At 45.6% G+C, this 17,097-nt stretch overlaps 2 long non-coding RNA genes across 3 annotated transcripts; one reads left to right on the top strand and one right to left on the bottom strand.

Annotated features, from left to right (window-relative positions):
- Positions 1 to 755: 755 nt before the first annotated feature.
- LOC310684875 lies at positions 756 to 14,960 on the bottom strand. Its single transcript, XR_014514915.1, has 4 exons — positions 14,831 to 14,960; positions 14,399 to 14,602; positions 13,078 to 13,319; positions 756 to 943 (listed from the first exon to the last, which is right to left on the bottom strand). It is a non-coding gene; the product is annotated as an uncharacterized lncRNA (long non-coding RNA).
- Positions 13,562 to 16,489, top strand: LOC310684837. Of its 2 annotated transcripts, XR_014514852.1 has the most exons (3): positions 13,562 to 14,039; positions 14,951 to 15,122; positions 16,056 to 16,489. It is a non-coding gene; the product is annotated as an uncharacterized lncRNA (long non-coding RNA). The 2 variants fall into 2 exon arrangements; XR_014514853.1 differs by lacking the exon at positions 13,562 to 14,039 and having other exon boundaries at positions 14,890 to 15,122.
- Positions 16,490 to 17,097: the final 608 nt, after the last annotated feature.

The following is a 17,097-nucleotide window of genomic DNA, read 5'->3' as shown; positions in this document are numbered from 1 at the left end:
GGCAGTAGCCAAGCAGATGTCTGACGTGACAGCAGAACTTTCCTGTCATTAAAGCAAAGAGACAAAAACACACACACCATCAGCCGCTTTACTGTGCAGTGGTACCTCGGGTTAAGTACTTAATTCATTCCAGAGGTCCGTTCTTAACCTGAAACTGTTCTTAACCTGAAGTACCACTTTAGCTAATGGGGCCTCCTGCTGCCGCCATGCCACCAGAGCCTGATTTCTGTTCTCATCCTGAAGCAAAGTTCTTAACCTGAAGCACTATTTCTGGGTTAGTGGAGTCTGTAACCTGAAGCGTATGTAACCCGAGATACCACTGTATGTTTAAAAGCAAGGCCACTCCACGAAAGTTCTTGGATTTCACCCATGACTCCCCAGAATTGCAGCTATCACCTGCCCCCCTTCACTTCGATGGGAGAAAAATGGTCGCATGAAAGAGGGAAAGGGCGCAGAGAGAGGTTCATCATCGCTTGAGTCTCTCCATAAAATATGAGAAAGAAAATGTGCACTTCATTTCTCTCTTTGATTTGTAAGAGCTGTAAGGGGCCTTAAACCCTTTTTGGCACTTTGGAACTGAAGTAGGAAAAGTAGGCTTGCCATATTTCGAAAAGTAACATTTCTGACACCCCCAAATTTTTTGAACTTTTTTTTTTTAACCCACGAAAACAAAGAAAGAGGACACATTTTCAACTTCAACTTTATTTAGTTATTTTTCCTTCTCCCCCCACCCCCAGGGCAAAGGGGACGGTGGCACAGCCTCCCCCCAAACAAACCTCAGCATCTCCAAGAGCTGGTTCTTCTTCTTCTTCTAGCGGGGAAGGGAAGGGAGATTCCTTTGGGAGGGTAGGACCGAGGAGGTAAGTTCCTTTTGATCTGTTCCAGAGTAGCCGCAGGTGCCCTGTTCCCTTGTAGCTGGGCTCCTCGCCTCCTGCTCTGTATCCTGGAAAGAGGAAAGATTGTCTTCCTTGAAGCAGCTGCTGCAGCAGCTTCGAAAAACTAACACAACAGCTATCAAAAGGGGAGAAAAGCAGGGGCAGGATAACTGAGTTGTCTTTATTTTCCTCTCTGGACGGCTGGCGGGCACTTAGGGATGCTCTCACAAACTTTCCACTGTCCTCCACTCTCCCCTCTTCATTTGGGGCTGCTGCGCTTGGGGAGGCAGGGGGCATGAGCGCACTTGGGGTCTCCCACATAAGGGGGGGGCATTCCTTCCGCGGCTCAGACGGAGGAAAAAACCCAGAAAACTGAACAAAAAAATTGATTGCCATACGTACAGGAAATTCCGTACATCTCTTAAAATTCAATTTTTCCCCCAGGACGCCATTTTAGGTGTCCAATTCCCTGGCATGTCCGGAATTTTCCGGGCATATGGCAAGCCTAAGGAGAAGTAACAGCAGCTGAATGGCTTATCTGTGGGGATCTAATGTGCTATGTACCTTGTTGTTTCACCACACAAAAGAGGCAGGTACCAGTTCCCCACTAAGAGAGCTCCCTGTCCTTTGCAATTCAGCTCTTTTATTTCCATTAAGCCCTGGTGTCCGAGCTCAAGGTGAGTTTGCTCTGTTTGTGGAACAAGCACCCCTCAAGGTTCCCACCTGCAAAAAGCTGCTGAGGCCACTGGAAAGCAATGCCCTCTTGCAGGCGTGCCACACTGTGGAAAGAAATGCCCCTGCTAGCCTTTGCCCTCGTTGTTTGCTCTCAGCCTGCCAAGGGGTAGTGCGTTTGCTTGCCTTTCGAATCACCCTGGCCGAAAAAGATCCATTCCATTCATCCCACATTATTAAAGAGCCAGCAGCATCCTAGCTCTGGCTCTGCTTCTGGTTACAGACACAGCAGTCAACAGCGAATTCGGTTGGGCTTCCTCAGATCCAAAACACACATCCTTCACCATCTGCTGTCAGTGCTTGTTAGATGAAACCAGGTGTGGTTGTTTTATATTATTTGGAGAAAATAATTCACGAGGCAGGCAGCAAAGACAAAGAAGTATGAGCCTAGAGCCAAGATTCTCAAACGATGTGCTTCTAGAGGTTTAAACAGATGCCTTGTAAAAGCCAGGAACTCAGACACATCCATCATTCTGCAGGGCCTTCAGAGTGTGGAATCCTTTGCAGGACTGAGTGACCTCTCACTCCTAAATTATAGGCATTAACAATATGCTGAGGCGATGGGGGAAGCTGCCAATGCCCACCATTAATGCCTGCCCACCCAGGTCCCTCCCCTACTTAAACATTTGTTTTGTTGGGGAGCTGGGTCTTGGAACCACCATTTTAATTTCCCACAAAGTGCTGGTCTAATTTTTATTTCAGGGCACTTTCAGTAATTTAATAATGGCTCCCATAGTGTGGGCCTGGGAGCCACCATTTCAGGAACAGTCCAAGACATTTTGCTGCCTGGGGTGAAGGACAGGAAGGTGCCATTTCAACCTCATCCCTCATACAAACACCAAAAGTGAATCTTCAGCATTTGTGACAGGATTAGAGGATTACAGCTTCCATTGTACCTAAGGACAGGAGGCCAGTTTAGGGTGTGAGCCAAGTCACACACATAGCTAGCAATGGGTGAATGTTTTCGTTTTAGGTTCTCATAGGCCCCATCTGCACTATATATTTAAAGCAGTATCGTACCACTTTGAACAGTCATGGCTTGCCCAAAGAATCATGGGAACTGTGGTTTGCTAAGGGTGTTGTGAGTTGTCAGGAGACCCTGAATCCCCTCACAGAGCTGCAATTCTCAGCATTTCCTTTGAAGAGGGATTGACTGTTAAACCACACTGGGAATTGTAGGTCAGTGAGGGGAATAGGGGGCTCCTAGCAACTCTCACCTTTTACAGAATACAGTAGCCAAGAGTTTTTGAGGAAAACCATGACTGTTTAAAGAGGTACGATACTGCTTTAAATGTATAGTGCAGATGGGACCTCTAGTTTTCATTTTCCTACTCTTAAGGTTAGTTCTCCACATCAATGAATGTGACTCTTATCTTTGTGTACTAGACTACATTCTAGGCTACACACCCTCCACCCAGGCAAGCAAGGGGCATTATATTCAAGGGTATATTTCAGCAACTCCAGGATGTGGAACAAGGCCAGTAAGTCATGGATCCTGGAGAGGGGCTGTCGCCTGGGGAGGGATTGTGGCCAGTACAGAGTCCCAAAACTAAGCTTACCAGATTTTTTTCAATGAATCCGGGGACACTTTTCAACTTCAATGGATTTTGTATGGAGGCTGATTTGTAAATCTGGGGATGTCTGGTAACCTTACCCAAGACAGCCCTGGAGAAATGCATTTGGCCCCTGGCCCTTCTGAACACAAAAAGCATCAAGCTACATAAAATATGGGGGGGGGGAGGGAGAGAGATTCTCTTGGGCTGTGGAATCCACCGTGAGGATATTGAAATGTGGGTGGGGTATATTGAAAACTCTTGCATCAAACAGGCGCAGACTTACCAAAGTATTCCCAGCCCACACATTCTGTGCAGGTTTGCCTTTCCTTCTGCTTTACCCGTCAACAGATTTGTGTACACAGAGAAAGTAATTTCCAATTCATGAAGGCTCCTTCCAGACAGTGTTGTGCCTTGTGGCTTATTGGAGCTGACTTGGTTCATCTGGAAGTGATTGCCATCTTGATGAGCAAGCAAGAAGCACTGAGCTCATGTGAGCACCCCATGCGCGTAAGCAATTCCCAAGTTAGTGCAAGGCAGTAGGTGTGGGATAGAACTAGAAACCGGGAAGTCCCTGCTTCCAATATCACCTCTGACATAAGAGCAGTTTTAGGTAAGCCACATTCTCTCAGCCTCAGTCCCCCATCTACAAAAAGGGGTCAATAATACTGACCTACCATAGAGGAGGGCTGTAAGAATTGCTTGGAATTTAGAAATACATGAAGCTCCTGGACACTGGCGGAGGAAGAGGAGTGCTGGGGGAGCGCCCTGCCCCCGGCAGCGCGATCCCCAAGGTGCCATTGCGGCTGCCCCTGTTAAGTTGTGGGTGAACATATCAGACGACACAGCAATTCTTCAAACAGCTCTTGTTTATTCACAGGCCAGAACAGAACTGAACTGAAGGGTTCAGCCAGCCTGCTTATATAGAGCTCCACTCCAATGCAACAGTAACCACTTTCTGTAACTATCCAATCACTGAATGCCACTTTCAATCCCTTATTTGCATATGTGGACCTGAGTGAAAACTATCTACAGTATCCCCCTGCTGGTAGGGTGAGAACTTCAGTACAGAACAGCCCCCCCTGCCTGCCCCCAGAACGCGTGCCAGCCCTGCCCCCGTCTGCTCTCTGCCCCCAGTGCCGGAGCATGAAGCTCTGCCACTGCTCCTGGAACACTGATCTATGATTGTTGTGCTTCCATGCAGCTATATTTCAAAACAAGTCCTTTGTTTATTTGTGTTCAATCGCAGATTTTGAGCTTTAAAATTTCAGGGGCAGCCTGTGCAATGCCAAAATTTGCCCCCTGCTGCCTCTCGCCTCCCAATGTTTGTCATTATTGCAGTGCCCCCTGTGGCACCCTCTCGGCTTGGCGCCCAGTGCAGGCAAACAGGTTGCACTCCCCTAAATCTGCCTCTTTTTAGTGGCTTTCCAGGTGATGTGATTTGAGCGAGAGTGATGTGTATGGGTAAATCTGGGTGCCTTTCAAATCACATTTCCACAGCAAGCTCACCCTCTGCGTGAGTGAGCGTGGCATTGAAACTCTGGGCATGATTGTTGCCAGCAACAATTGGCTAGTACTAGTGATGTCATGAATAATGAGCAGAAATACAAGATGTTGGCCTGTTAACACTTGATATTATCTAAACACTCTTATTACAGTGAAACAATTACTGTAGATCACTCACAATGCAGTGAATGAAATTGCCAGTCTATAGTTGTCATATCCTGCATATTAATGAAGCTAAGCGCTGGAATTTTAAATCAAGTTTGGCACTTTTAGTAATGTTAGGCTGATTTACTGCGTTAGGAGGTTTTTGGAACATTACTTTGGAGTTGTTTGATGTACCGTATGTAACAGCTGAAGGCCTGCTTACTAGGCAGTGAGCTCCATTGAACAGAAGGAGGTTTATTCCTGAGTTAACATGAACATGATTGTTCTGACCATTTATTAATTTCCTTGATGTACAGTGAATGATGTATATTAATACACTGTTTTGATTGTAGTAAAGGCATTTAGAATCATTAATTCTTATGAGCAAGTGCTATGAGTCTAGTGCAGGGTGAGGGAACCTGCGGGGTGCCACAGGGTTCTGTCTTGGGCCCGGTCTTATTCAACATCTTTATCAACGACTTGGATGATAGACTCAAGGGTATCCTGATCAAATTTGCAGATGACACCAAACTGGGAGGGGTGGCTAACACCCCAGAGGACAGGATCACACTTCAAAACGACCTTGACAGATTAGAGAACTGGGCAAAAACAAACAAGATGAATTTTAACAGGGAGAAATGTAAAGTATTGCACTTGGGCCAAGGAGTGTGGTGGAGTCTCCTTCTTTGGAGGTCTTTAAGCAGAGCCTTGACAACCATATGTCAGGAGTGCTCTGATGGTGTTTTCTGCTTGGCAGGGGGTTGGACTCGATGGCCCTTGTGGTCTCTTCCAACTCTATGATTCTATGAAGTTCTTGATTTTCTGCTTCTATTTTGGCCTGTATTTAAGACTGCCTTTCCTGTGGCTTGCGGGGGGAGGGGGAGTTGATTTTTAATAATGACTAAATGTCCCTCCAGACATCCTTTCTTAACTGAGCATTCATCCTGATTTGTACTCATGATGGTATCTTGGCAGCTATATGCGATGGCACTTTCAGTACCAGTTGTTCCTGCAAAGGTTTTGTGGTTCTAATGCCACTTTGTTTACAATAGGTGCATGTCCCATAGTTTCCTGCTGAAATCCCATAACTTTTCATATTACAAATGTTCCAGATTTTTTTTTTGTCCCATTTTTACTTTGTGATAGTGCAATAGTTCTCCTTGGGGAAACAGTCTTAGTTGAGTTGGTTTTCTAAAAATATTTGCTTGTAATTAGTTTAAAAGAATAAAACAAGAATTCCCTGGATGTCTGGATTCATACTTGAGGCAGATATTCTATTGGTGGGTGAGCACCAGCCACTGGCGGAGGAAGAGGAGCGCAGGGGGAGTGCCCCACCCCAGTGCAGAGAGCAGGCTCCCCAGTGCAGAGAGCAGAGAGCAGGCTCCAGAAGAGATTTAAAATCAAAAAACATGCAGCAAAGTGAGGAAATGTAGGCTGTTGGGCCCTTACAATATCCCCATCTAAGTTTCTTTTCAAAGTTCTCTTTTCTTCCCCTTTAGCATAGAAACAGACCATACATTTGGTAAGTTAAAATGGTTTCCTTACAAACCCCTCAAAAGTCAGATTCATGTGCTTTTCCATAAAGCAGCAAGAAAACACAGGCAGCAAAACTTAGTATCAAAGTCAATAAATGTTCTTAAATTAGTTGTACAGAAAAACAAAGATGACTTGCTAAAGCCACGTGGTCTGGGCGTCCTTTCTGTTTGGATTCACATGGTGGAAGAAAGTGAACAAAGGCTTTGATAACCCTTCATCCCAAGGTGAAGGGGCGTGACATAATTGAGTATGACAGTACAGCTAACTCTATGGTCTTAGCGTTAACTAGAGCTAAGCATGTCGGTTATGTGTGGCTGGATTTATCCCACAAGTCCACCATGCTTTTCACTGCACCACTTGTTAAACGAATCGAGCCCTGTGCTACATATTTATATCTCATTTCAGCTATGGGTCATTGCTTGTAATAGAACATCATTCACATCTACGCTATGATTACTATCTTCCGGATTTTCCTTGTCCATTGTAATGAGAAGATGCTTAGGCAGGGGCAGACCAGCCTGCAGCATTAGCCTCATATTACAAATAGGATAACTGAGGCATAGAGAGGTAAGCTGAGGTGTCCAAAGTCAGTTGCAAGACTGGAATTAGCAGCTTTACCAGGGGAAGAGTACATCACTGCCAGCATCTTTCACTAAGTGTGCCTCCACAAGTGGTGTTATTGCAGCATGTGACTGGCTTATAAAATCATAGAGTTGGAAAGGGTCCCAAAGGTCATCAAGTCTAACCCACTGCAATGCAGGACTATCAACTAAAGGATCCATGACAGTTGGCCATCCAACCTCTGCTTAAAACCTGCAAGGAAGGAGAGGCCACCACCTCCCGAGGGAGTCCGTCCCACTGTCAAATGGCGCTTACCACCAGAAAGTTATTCCTGCTCTTCAGTCTGAATCACCCCTTGCCCACCTCCCTCCCTCCATGCCCACTCACCATCTGAATGAGGAGCAAGCGAGCACTAGCTGAGCAGCCATTCAGCGAGGGGGCAGAGGATGTGGTGGCAAGGCCAGGCTGGGCTCCAGGGCCCAGAGATCCCCAGTGGCAGACAGGGTGGGATGGGGATTCCTGTGTGGAGGCGTCTGGTTCCTTGTGTGCCTGGGGCCACGGCCCCCACAGCCTCCCCCCCCCCACTAAAAGGTAAATAAACCCTGTCAATGAAGTCCATTCGCAGACGACTCTGGGGTTGCGGCGCTCATCTCGCTTTACAGGCTGAGGGAGCCGGTGTTTGTCTGCAGACAGTTTTTCCAGGTCATGTAGCCAGCACAACTAAGCTGCTTCTGGCGAAACCAGAGCAGTGCACGGAAACGCCATTTACCTTCCCGCCAGAGTGGTACCTATTTATCTACTTGCACTTTTTGGCGTGCTTTCGAACTGCCAGGTTGGCAGGAGCTGGGACAGAGCCCAGAGACCCCCAGTGGCAGACAGGGTGGGATGGGGATTCCTGCATGGAGGTGCCTGGTTCATTGTGTGCCTGGGGTCACGCAAAAACTGATGTGGAGAAGAACCGAATTTAAGAGTAGAAAAAAGAGAAACTGAAACTGGTACAGTGGTACCTCAGGTTAAGTACTTAATTCGTTCCGGAGGTCCGTTCTTAACCTGAAACTGATCTTAACCTGAAGCACAACTTTAGCTAATGGGGCCTCCTGCTCCTGCCACGCCACTGGAGCACGATTTCTGTTCTCATCCTGAAGCAAAGTTCTTAATCTGAAGCACTATTTCTGGGTTAGCAGAGTCTGTAACCTGAAGCGTATGTAACCCGAGGTACCACTGTAGATATACCCATCCCTACCTGGGAGTAAGTCACATTTAATTCAATGGGGCTCACATCTGAGAGCAGACATGTATAGGATTGCACTGTCAAGCGACCAAGGACTGAGCAACATACCATTTTCTCATTTTCATTCTTAATGTCAGTCACTTCCTCTTCCATAGCATTGCCTCTGCTCCAGGCAGCTGGTGCAGATTAAGGAGGCTCTTGATCATGCCCCCTGGAATGCTGACAACCTGCTAAGCTGCTTCTGCGCACCTCCTCCAAGTGCAAGCGTGCCTTCCAAGCCATTAGCATAGCTGAAGCGTGGAGTTTTGGCCACTGCCTGCACTACCTTTCTGAGACTGTCCGGATCGGCATGCTACTGTTGCCCATTTCCCCATTTATCTGTGATTTCCACTTTTTTAAAAAAAACCATATAAAATTTGTATTTAAATATTCAGATACTTATTTTGTTGCAAAGTATGTATCTAGATACCTACAGTGGTACCTCAGGTTGAGAACTTAATACGTTCTGGAGGTTCGTTCTTAACCTGAAACCGTTTTTAACCTGAGGTACCACTTTAGCTAATGGGGCCTCCCGCTGCCACCGCACAATTTCTGTTCTCATCCTGAAGCAAAGTTCTTGACTCAAGGAACTATTTCTGGGTTAGTGGCATCTGTAACCTGAAGCGTCTGTAACCCGAGGTACCACTGTATTTTAGAAACATTTTTGAATGTATCGAGCGAAAGCCAACTAAGTTCTACTTAGTATGGACCCATTCAAATTAATGTTAATTAATTTCAGTGGGTCTGCTTTGAGCAGGACTAGCATTGGATACAAACTTATTTCATCCAAACTTATTTTATTATTTCTTTTAAGAAATGAATATGTTTTATCCTGCTTTATATATTTGTGTGTGTGAGAGAGAGAGAGAGTGAGAGAGAGAGAGAGAGATTTCAAAATTTAGAGAAATGTGGAATCCAAATAATAATTACATTCTGACCTATGTATTCATATGGGGAGGTCCAAATTTGGTTGGTTCACTTAAAATGTTGTCTGAACAAAATTCCCCTCAGTCCATAGTGTCAACCATATTCAGGCATACCATGAAAAGATGGGTGTTAGAAAGAGAAAGAGTTCTTCCTTTTGGGTGAAAATGGAATGTGTTTGCCTGCAATCTCCAGCCTTCACAAAAGGCCGTGTTCCCTTTCTGTGCTGCAAAGCTTTTTGATGGAAAGTACGAAGATGGACAAACAGCAAGTGTTGAGCAAGCTTCACCACTCCGTTCTGTTCCTAAGGTTGAATAGCTCAGCCAAGAACCTTTCTAAACAAGCTGGTCCACCTGACCTCTTGCCTAAATGCCTCTTATTTTACCAAAGCTTTTGCCAGCTGGGTGGCGGTGGAGCTCTGACTTCCAGTTTTGCCTGGCTTTGCTAAGGATGGATGGGTGTTCCAAAAAAAACATGTCCAAGTGCCAGACGCTCATATCTCTTGACCTCATTTCCACTCTCAACCTAAAAAGCCAGTTGTTGGCTATTTTGTTGACAAGCTCATCCTTTGCACTGGAGGAACGCCAGAACTCACCCATGCTTACAAATAAATAATAGACAGTCATGGAATGGAAGCTGTCTCCGTAGCTAGTTATAACTACAGTTGTCAAAGGAAGGCTTCACAAGTCCATTTCTTCTGGCAGAGCCTCAAACCTGAAACCCAACCAAGACGGCCATTGTTGACTGTTTTTTGTCCATCCTGACTCTCTACACTGGATACTGTCCTGTCTCAATAGTCCCTCATTCATGGCTTGCCCACTCAGGAGTCATGACAGAGGCTCTTTTAAAACTGATGTTGAGAAGAGAGCTCCCTCAGACCAGAATACCCGAAGGAGAGCCTTATCCTTTCTCTCTGTGCGTGCGTGTATGTGTGTGTGTCCACTCCTGCTTCAGCCTGGACAGACTTTGGAGTTTTACTCCAGGTTCCTTTGTTAAGTGCGAGACAATGAGGAGCAGACAGGGCTGGTTCAATACATTTTGCAGCCTGAGGCAAAGCATGGCTCCCCCTCTCATTCCAACTACAGAAACCGACTGGACTGGCAGCTGAACTTTACTCCAGCGCTGGCAATGGGACAACACCTTTCACCATAACTAATGGCAGGAGGCTGGATAAGGGGAGGACAGGGCAGGCGGCACAACACACTTAATTCTGTCTACTAACACCTTGTTGCTGTTCCCCACCCCAGCTTCTGTTGCCCGCAGCAGCTGCCTCGGTCTGCCTCATGGTAGAGCTGGTACCAAAGAGCCAAGTCTTCTCCATTATGCCGCCCTCTCCCACTGAAACATTTTGATAGTTCTTTCAGGACTTCTTTTTTTAAGGCTGGCAAATGTTTCTTTATTTAGAAGTCTAAGCTGCCTTCCAGCATATACTGTTCTTACAGACAAGGCAGCACACAACATACTATAACAAAAACATATTACAGTACTATATAAAACCATCCAATTAAAGCCTACATGATTAAAGCCGTCCAATAAAAAACAATTATTGTTGTCTTCAGGGTTGCCACTTACACATTGTCAAAACAGAGGAAATGCATCACCAAGGCCTCGTCTGCATTATACATTTCAAGCATTATGGCTTCCTCCAAAGAATCCTGGCAGCTGTAGTTTGTGAAAGGAGCAGAGAGTTGTTAGGAGACCCCTATTCTTCTCATAGAGCTACAACTCTCAGAGTGGTTTAACAATCAGTCCTGCTTCCTAGGGACTTCTGAGAACTGTATTTCTCTGAGTAGAATCAGGATCTCCTGACAACCCTCAGCACCCCAGGATTCTTTGGGGTGAAGCTATGACTACTTAGGTGGTATGATGCTGCTTTAGACATACAGTGCAGATGGGGACCAACAAAATAAAATAAAAATTGCCTTAAAATGTGCATGTGCAGATTTTTATGGCTAGATGTAGATTTAGACATGATTACTGCAACTTCAGTAGAAATACAGTGCATCTCTACATAACGAAGAAGATGACCAGGTGATTTCTGTGCATATTCAGTCTGTTATCCAGGTGCTAACTATTGCTGGGACAACCTCAGCTTTCCTCACTCTCCCGCCTTATTTATCTTTAACCCAGACAGCCCTTTAAAGAGAGAACTCCTTCAGAGGCTGGGCTCCAGCAGCTCTTCAAATAGAGGACCAGAGGCACCATGTTCTCTAGTTGATTGAGGGGGTCTGGAGTGACATCCTGAGGAGCCAGGGGGTGGAGCCAAACACCCTGTGAACATCGAGGAAGTCCAGCCCCCTCAAAAAATAAACTGGGGATCTGAAACTGCTGTAGCCCCTGGGAGCCGGCGCCTATGTAGAGGACTGACCTTTGTAAAATAGGAAACATGGCCAACGTAATTGCATTATTCTTAGGCTGCTTGGAATATGATCTCTTTGGATATGCTTTTGATACCACTAGTGTATATTGTTGGCTGGTCTAGCATGAAACTCATATTAAATCGATAAAATAAATAGTAAACACATAAATCAATTTCTCTGGGCAGACACAAAACGGCTGCTGGTCAATCACTTCAGCTGAGAATGAGAGACTCCAGCTGAGGCCAACAGCTCAAAACATGAAGTGCAAAAGAAGGAAAAAAAGCTTCCATTATTCATGACTGGTTCCACAGAAGTTTATTCCAAGTGAAAGGCTGCCTACTCCACAATGTTCGCGTTGAGAGCCCTAAAGAACTCCAAGCAAAGCTCAATTACTCATAAAGAGCAAGTAGGAAATAAATGGTCTGCACAACAACCAGGTAACCCGAAAAGACACAAGCACAGCAGGAAATGACTGGGAAAACCAGAAGGCCAGCTTCACCGGAGGCAAACATCATATACTTAAACTTTTGGGAGTCTAGGAAGTGCTCGGAAGAAGCTTGATCCTCCTCCCATCAGAATCAATTAGGACCACATCCCATAAACAAGTGCACACCCATTCCAAAGCTTGCTTAGAAGTTTAACCATTTCAGTCAGATGAAGAGTGAGGTTAATCATCCACGGGCATCGGGTTATCAGGAAAGCAAGCCCTGGGCAGTCCCCCCAAGCCAGGCTCAGCCTGGTGCTGACAATCTTGTTTTCCTCATCTAGGTTGAGGATGAGAGCAATAGGGGGAGCACCAGAGGCCACTTCTGAGCAGGCAGAGTCACAAATTGTAGGCGCAAGAGCCCATTTGTCCAAGGGGTTGGAATCCTGGGGTCACTGGGATATTATATTGACTTTCCAAACACAAATTGGCTCATAAATGTGTAACTGGATGTGTACTGGGACCACTCAAGGCTAGTGCCTTTGATTGGCTGAGTGCCTTTTTCCAAAAATGTGATTGGCTCCCCAGACCTCACATATCACTGTGAGTGTCACTGCTGTGTGGTTGTAGTCATTCTGCCCTATTCTCCAGGCCCTCACCCAAAAAATCTGACTAGCTACTCCAACCTTGTCCTCTGGGCTCTCCGCAGTCCATGACCTTGTCTGATCTCTAGATAGAAATCTATTAGACCTTTTTTCTGACTCCACAACATCCCTTTCATCTTGGCACATGAACCAGTGGTCCAATATGCCTAGGCTATAGCTTCTGGACACAGGAAAGCATGATCCTCTGCACTTCTGCCCAGGATACTGAATCAATAGTGAAGAGGGGTATGAAATTTCCCAGATTCTGGTTTCATCCTGCCTACCCAAGCGAACCATTGGCACTCCCTGAGAGAGAAGTTTCCAGGTGAGACCAGGTGTATTCTTCCATTGTCACCTGAGACAGACAGATGCCAACTCACCAATTTGTGAAGAAGTACTTCATTTTTTCTGTCTTGAATCTCCCATCATTCAGGTTCATTCAAGTGTCATAAGAGACGAAGAAAAAAAAAACCCCTTTCTCTGTCCACGTTTATCTACACCGTGCATCTCACACCTTACTTGACTTTTCTCTAGACCAAAAAAGTTACCTTGGGTTGTGAAGGGGAAAGTGCACGAGGTCCATGAGAAAGGAAGTCAGATGTGAAACCTTTGCAGACAGGCTAGGAATCCATCCTTTGTCCTCACCTGTCAAATTCTTACCTCTGCTGAATGCCAGAAAGCACCTCTTGGCACCATTCAGGGCAATTATAGACAAATTCTGAAGGAAGCACCTGTGCTAATTCCAGAAGACATGGATGGAGCAGTGTCTGGTGGCTCTGTTTACCTTTGGCTGAAATGAACATTGGATGTGTTGGTGGATGAAACAACACACACAAAAACACAAACAAAACCAAGGAGTGCCTGGAAAATATGGGTCAATATTTGACCTGATGTTTAATTTAGACTCAGTTCCAACATGTGCCTCTATATTTGAAAGGCAGGGTCAAACGAGCTAGCCAAGCACACTGGTTAACGCCGGGTGCATTTCAAAAAGCTGGTGCATCTCCTCTTGTTGGGTTTGCCTTCTCAAACAGGCACCCAGCACCTCTTCTAAGCTGTGCTCCTCAAACAGTGAACTCTGTGGTGCTGCTGAACACTTTTCCCAGACACTGAGGCCCAAGACCCCACCATATTGGCTTGATGAGCTCAGCACATGTGCTTAATGCTCCTAAAACACAACATGTGAAGACATAAATCTCAACGCCCACTCTGTCAGCACAAGTTGCAACCACGAGGCCTTGCTTCTAGGGGGGTTCCTCCCCCATCCAGAGAGCCACACGCAACCATATACTTATCTCTTCCCCTCAGGGAAGGCACAGAAAACATGAGTGGCTAAGCCACCCCCTCCCCGGTTGTTCAGACACACCCAGGGGTTGGGGCGATGCTATCTACCTCCTCATCTCCAGGCGGCTGGATCTGAAGAGATTTCTATCTCTGCCACTATACGTCTAAGCAGAAGCAATACACCCTGTGTGATTTGGCAACCATGATGTGGCTGCCACAGACAAAGGTAACGTGAAGCAAATGGCTGATCATTTTCGGGGTGGGGTGGGGTGGGGGCATTCCTCCATTTCGCAGCCTTTGAAACGCTTGGCCATCTAATAATAACACCATGGAATGGAACGGATCGATTAGTTTAATTATCCTTCAGGAATCTGCTTGCTCGGCAGCTTGCTATCATTTTCTTAAGGCTGCTTTGCTAGGCTGCATTAGATGCAGCCATTAATTTAAGCATGAGCCAAGTAGCCATAGGGGACAAGGAATCCAATGCAGGCTTGTGGGGGAGAGACAGAGGCTTCATCCCACCTTGCATTGGTTATGTTCCAGGAAGTGAAAGGTGGGTTAAGCCTTTTATCACTTAGCACTTACTCAAGAGAGCAAGGTTGAAAGTGTGCTGTATTCTCAACAAACCAAGGTCAGGCACAGGGAGGAGGAGTCAGGGCAACAGAGAGATTCCCCTTGCTCTGACAAGAGAATGGAGTAATAATGGGCCTTTCATGTCTGTTTGTGACATATTAGCATAGTGGGGGGGGGGGGGAGTGTCCCAGAACAAGGAAAAGAATCAAGCAGAGACTAGGTACAGTGGTACCTCAGGTTACATATGCTTCAGGTTACAGACTCTGCTAACCCAGAAATAGTACCTCAGGTTAAGAACTTTGTTTCAGGATGAGAACAGAAATTGTGCTCTGGCAGTGCGGCAGCAGCAGGAGGCCCCATTAGCTAAAGTGGTGCTTCAGGTTAAGAACAGTTTCAGGTTAAGAATGGAGCTCCGGAACGAATTAAGTACTTAACCCGAGGTACCACTGTACTTCTTTCTGTTTTCGTTTATGTGATCCCTACTTCATGCTTCCAGTTTAAATGGCAACACTTCCTGTTTAAATTGTTTACATTTCTAATTAAATGCTAAAAGTCGCATTGCAGCTGGATGAAGATCTGTTGTTGTTGTTGTTATAAGAAGAAGAAAAACACCTCAATGAGTTTTACACGTAGAACCATTGCAGTCAGAAAAGAAACACCATTCAGTTCAATGGCACTTACTTGAATACTTAGGACTACAGTCATGCCATATGGTTGGTCAGGGATGTGAACCCAGGTATGTCCAGCCAAATTCCAACATGCTGATTGTCACACCACATTCAGCCAGCTCACTTTTCCATTACTATTAGCTGTTCCTAATAAGCTGGGTATTATTGCTACTGTTTGTGGATATGTATCTTTGTATATAGCTATTTGTCTATCATGGCAACATAGATGCCTGCATTTTTGAATTATCCTTGGAGGTGTGGCTATGGAGGCTGCCATAATAAGGTCCTGAACTTCTAAATTTATCACTACAGTGCTGCGGAAGCGTGTGTTTGCCTCATTTCTCTGTAATCACAACCAGCACCTACACATCTGAGATTACATAATAGTTTTCACCTTGGAGGCCTGATACCTCCTCTTTTTAATAATAATAATAATAATAATAATAATAATAATAATAATAACAACAACAATAATAAAAAAGAACTGGGGCTTTGGGAATAAGCCACCACTTGCTGTCTTACGCATTTTGAGCCTTTAGTGGAAACTGACTGCATATTCCCCACATTTTCCTCCTTGCCTCAGTGAGGGCTGGAAACTTTGCGTTCTTGTCATTTCCAAAAACGTGTTGACCCCAAGCAATCCAGACTGAGTGTTGTGATATACAGTACAGTGGTACCTATAGATGCGAACAGGATCTGTTCTGGAGCCCCGTTCACATCTAGAAGCAAATGTAACCAGCGATGGCACATCTCCGCATGCGCACGTCGCTTTTCACCGCTTCTGCGCATGATGTCATTTTGAGCGTATGCGCATGCGCTAGCGGTGAAACCCAGAAGTAAAACGCTCCGTTACTTCCGGGTTGTCGCGGAGTGCAACTCGAACACGCTCACCCCGAAGTACATTCAACCCGAGGTATGACTGTACAAGAAAGCAAGACTGCATACACATATGTACACACAGAAGCCCTGAACTTTTGTATTCTTCATTTGATTTGTTCTAGGGTGGAGGCACATTGACAGTCCGGATTTCCAGCAGATGTCACTACCGTCATCCTTGCCTGTGGGGTTGTGTTGATTCCTAAACAGCTCACACAGAGGCATCAGCTGTTTGTTCACACAGTCCTGCATCACTTGCCTCTCCTTCCGTAATGACAACCTGCCCAACTCCAGCTCCTTTCATCTTTGAATTTTAAAGTGTGTTTTAAGCCCTCATTAAATCTCACTACACCCAATGTGAAGGAGGTGTTAAGTGTTATTAACTGCATTGTACACAGAGGGAAACTGAGGCACAGAGCGGTCAGACAACTTGCCTGCAGTCACAGAGGAAGTATGTGACAAAGCCATTAATAGAACCTGCGACTGCTGGATCACCACCTCCCTTTTTAGCTTTGACCATTCCAATAAATACCAGAATGATGCACATCAAAGCAATAAACTGTGATGTCTCATGGTTTGCCCTAGCCTCGCCTCCTCATCTTTCTAATGCCATATAGGTGAATGGTACATTTGATGAACTTATCTTTCAGCGGGTGATGCTATCATTGTCTTGCTTGGGCAAAAATGTTTAGTTCGGGCACGGGGGACCTGTAGCCGTCTGGAGGTTGCTAGACCACAGTTCCCTTTATCCCTGACTATTGGGCATGTTAGTTGGAGTCCAATAACATCTGGGGCCTCACAGATTCCCCACACCTGCTTTATATTGCAGGGCATTTTGAACAGGAACGTCTGGAAATCATAGAATCATATAACTGCTGGAGCTGGAAGAGACCATGAGGGTCATCTAGTCCAACTCCTTGCAATGCAGGAATCTTTTGCCCAACATGGGGCTTGAACCCACAACCCTCAGATTAAGTCACATGCTCTACTGACTGAGAATATTGCAAATTTACAACCCACTCTATTTCAAGGGCTCAGGTCTGTGGCAGGCATTTTAGCAAAGAAGGATTCAAGCAATATTATGCGTTTGTATCACGTTGATGGTAAATTATTATTATTAATTGAATTCATGCTTTCCCTTCCTCTTCAAGGAGCCCAGGGTGCTTC

This window comes from Podarcis tiliguerta (genome assembly GCF_965153285.1).
Source record: "Podarcis tiliguerta genome assembly, chromosome: 8".
In the NCBI taxonomy this organism is placed as follows: Eukaryota; Metazoa; Chordata; class Lepidosauria; order Squamata; family Lacertidae; genus Podarcis; species Podarcis tiliguerta.
This window is presented reverse-complemented; position numbering and strand designations above follow the sequence as displayed.